The sequence below is a fragment of the Poecilia reticulata genome, linkage group LG21 (assembly GCF_000633615.1).
Source record: "Poecilia reticulata strain Guanapo linkage group LG21, Guppy_female_1.0+MT, whole genome shotgun sequence".
Lineage (NCBI taxonomy): Eukaryota > Metazoa > Chordata > Actinopteri > Cyprinodontiformes > Poeciliidae > Poecilia > Poecilia reticulata.
Genome location: NC_024351.1, coordinates 18,767,006 through 18,770,996, shown reverse-complemented (window position 1 = coordinate 18,770,996; position 3,991 = coordinate 18,767,006). Strand labels below are relative to the sequence as shown.

General features: G+C 39.7%; 1 long non-coding RNA gene across 1 annotated transcript; it reads left to right on the top strand.

Moving 5' to 3' along the window:
• The first annotated feature begins 1,598 nt into the window (after positions 1 to 1,598).
• Positions 1,599 to 3,466, top strand: LOC103457818 (uncharacterized). The gene is made up of 3 exons (XR_532479.1): positions 1,599 to 1,725; positions 2,579 to 2,655; positions 2,977 to 3,466. It is a non-coding gene; the product is annotated as an uncharacterized LOC103457818 (long non-coding RNA).
• Positions 3,467 to 3,991: the final 525 nt, after the last annotated feature.

Below are 3,991 nucleotides of genomic sequence, written 5' to 3'. Positions count from 1 at the left end.
TTTTAAAGAAGTTTTTCTTAGACTAAGCTTTGTAAAACCTTTGAATGTATCAAACAGCACATGGTGTAACAAACTGAAAGTTAGTCAAACTGTATTTTAACGGCTATGGCATGATGAGAGAAAAAAAAAAACATTCACACCTTTCACAGGGAAAATGGTTAAATCATTTTGTGTCAGGCAGACAGCAGATCAACCTCTGTTGAAGCAAAGTTGATGTAACATAAAACCGTAGACCGGCTTTTAACACCTTTTTTAACGCGCATTTCTACTTTATCTAATCTTTTTATAGTTAGCTGTGATGCTTTAGCTGCTGTTGTAACCTTGTCTTGCTAACCTAGGTTTAGAATTGCGTTGCAGTTTCCATCCATTCACATTTTTAAAACTAACACTACTAAACCATCAGGTAGTTTGTATATTTCTTGTATGATTTCCGATGAATGAGTTTGTTCCTCTGTTTTTACTCACCGCGGTTTGTCCCTTTGTTCAGATCCTACAGCCACAACAGCACTTTCTGTTGATGATGTCACTGATTGGCTCACCTAGCACAACAAAATGGAGGGTTTTCATTTTTGTATAGCATTGATTATTGTCTTTAAACTAACATTTTCAGTAGTGCTTCATTATGTTTTGGAGATGTTGTTGCTTGGTTTAGCCGGTTCTCCGCTGGCGCAGACCTATGAGGTCCAGGCATGTTTCCAGTTCTGTTTTAAACCACTACGTTTCTGGCTGCTGAAAGTTTAAGATGGCAGAAAATTAAATAAAATATGCTCATGCCAGTTACTTATCACCTTCCTTGACTCTTGTACTGTACTACACTACTTCACAGCCTCTCAGAGGCATGCTAAGAACAGAATGGCATCCCTCATTATGTGTAATGGAGGTTGATAGTTATGGAAGACTTTAAGGTTGCACAGAGCTCCTGTTTATCGTCACACTGGCATCAATTGGAGTCCCGTGGTCATTTATTTAATGCACTGTTGGTCCTAATTGAAATAAATCACTGCAACCAGCTTGAGGAGAGAACCATCTTAAAGAAAATTCATTTGGTTGTTGGATTTGCTTTCCTTGAAGGAAGTTTTCCAAATCTGGCGTTAACCCGCAACAGTCTCGCATCCCATTTTAGCCGTTAGCTTTGTCTTTATTCTGAAGGGGAACAATCGGTTGTAAAAATAGGACGAATCCGAGCAAAACTTGGGACGTTTTTAATCCGAGACTGAGATTGCAATCCGTCTTCGGCACAACGACCCGAGGCATAAACACGGTCTGCTGGTGAGGTCGCAGAAGTCGACCTTTGAGTTAGTCCACACAAAACCCAAGGTAATGCGGTGGCACAGAGGTTCCTGTAGTCATTATCTAAATTCAGCCTGAGTGAAGGCATTGTGCTCTCCAGACCTTGAAAGTTCAAATAAAAGGTTTTCTGAATACAGCAACAGCAATACATTCAGCAGCTAAAAACATGCTTCACTAATTGTCATATAACTATATAACTAGTAACTATTTAAATAATTACCCTACAGTCTTTCTCTGACCAACACACGACTGCTCAAACTACTCGGCTGATGATGTTATAAAGTAAAACCGACAGAAGAGGAGGCGACATGCTCATCGGATACGTTTGGAGAAATACTTTGTCATTCTGTGCAGGTGGAACAAAGCGCTGCTTCTCTTCTTCCACCATCACTGTCAGTGTGAGCCCTGCCCACCGACAGCCCAGGGTCTAATAAGGTCTGTCCAATTACTCTCTGAATTGTTAATTAGCCACAACTGATGCAGTGGAGAAACCGGGGTGGACGTGAACAGAGTCATCAATCCTGGCTACTGCTGAGAGTTTTCCACGTTGTTTTGTCCAATTGTTTTTTTGATGAAACACAGATGCAAAATAATGACTTAGAAAAAGCAAACTGCTTAGAGACTTTTGCCAATTTGGTATATGTTTCACGCTGACGCAGCTCATTAATGCCTGGATCTATATGATTACCGTTTCAGCACCGACTACACTGGTCAACAGCCAAAAAATTGTCTGAGGATTTTCAACTGTTTTATGGTCATTTTGATGAGCTGAATCCAAAAATCCCATTGGTTTTGCTCAGCCAGGTCAACTTTCTTAACTATGGAGCAACATCAGCATCAAAATGCATGACTTGTTCTCATCAAAGGATCAGTTTCCTGAGAATCTGGGATCAATGAATGATGAGCAGGAGGAGAGATGATGACATAATGTTCAATTTATATGTACTTACCTTTTTCTCCTTAAACCTATTTTGGATGAGAAGTATTAACAGAAATGAACTGATAATGTCACAAAAATGTCATCGATTTAGTCAGAAGATCGGGTTTCTCTAAATGAAATTAGAATAAAAACCTGACCTGGTTGACGAAAAGTGGATGCCATTTTTGGATTCAGCAGTGCAAAATAGTCCAAATTCAGCTGAGAAACAACATAGACAACTTCCAAAAAGTATTTTTTGTAACCCGGTTCTGTAAATGCAGGAGTGACCATCCACAGCACAACACAGTCATTTCCCAACGGCAAATTAGAAAGACCAATTCATCTAATATGAACATTTTTGAACTGTAGGAGGAAGCTGGAGCACCCTGAAGGAACCCACACAGGAACAGGGAGAACAGCAAGTACTCCATGCAGAAAATGACCAGGTAAGGATTTGAACCAACGCCCTTCTGTTAGCAAGGCAGCACTGCTTGAAACCAATCTACAGCTCAACCTTTGAACAATTATTACACTTTTATATTGTTTTTATCACCAGAAAAGTGCACCTCAAACTCATACTACATCTCATGCTGCTCTATATCTCTATTTTAAAGAAAATGTTTCTCACATGTTCTATATTATGTGTTAACCTTGTCCAAGTGTACAAAGAAAAGCACAAAAAAACACCATCTGAACTTTTTTTTTCAGAGCAGTCCTCCTTTCCTCTTCTAAATTTCTGTCATATTTTCTCTTCCCAACTTGCCCAGCATTTTAGACAACGCCTGACAAGCAGATTGGATTTGGAAGAATGCATCTCCCGCTCGGCCGGTGGGATCGTATCTTCCCAGGTCATCCATCCATGAGGTGCAGCTTGAAATGGATTCCTCCTCCTCTGGGGCTAGTGTGTGTGCATGCATGGGCGTTTGTGTGTGCATGTGCGTGTGTGTGGGGGTGCGTGTGTGTGTGTGTGTGTGTGTGTGGCCCACAACTCATTACATGACCCAACATTCCCAGTCGGAATATTTCACCCTTCATGTCTCAAACAGGGTTATATATCTAAGAAAGTAATGTAGGTGTCAAAAAAGACAAATGTAGATCACCGAATCTGAAGTTTATAAAAGTACAAAATTAAATATATTTACCATGCATGATGTGTTTAGATGTTGGAACTTATTTAAACCTAGTAGTTTTTTTTTGTTTTTTTTACTCTTCCAAAACTGATTTTGCTGTGATTTGTGATTTTTATCATCATTTAAATTAATCTAATTTATACAGTTTTTTAAAAACTTTTTTTTTTTATTGAAAGGTAAAAAGCTTTCGCTGCATTCAGCGACGGACGTATCATGACCAGATTTTGGAAACTGTCAATAAAAGATTTGAAAGCATTAAATTTGTCAGAGGCGTGTGAACAAATGGCTAAATAAAACATTTATTCAGCGCAGAGTTCTGCTCCATCGGTAGCTCCACAGCTTGTATCGTTTGTTCAGAATTTGAATTAGAAATGGGGCTTTTTTTTTTTTTCTTTTTGTTTGATCTTGCGGGGTTTTTTGTGTTTTTGCAGCTTTCATGGCTGCGTGGGTCTGAATATTGGGCGAGTAAATCTGGGAGCGGGACTCTACGGAAACTGGTGCCACGTTGTGTGGAGATAAGGCCCGTTGTGTTTGTGGCGTGCTTCGTTAGCCTCAGCCGCAACATGAACACGTCCGTCCTCAGCCATGTGGACAGTTGAAACCAGATCTCTGTATAAATTGTATGGAGAGACACAACCTATTGTTGATCTCA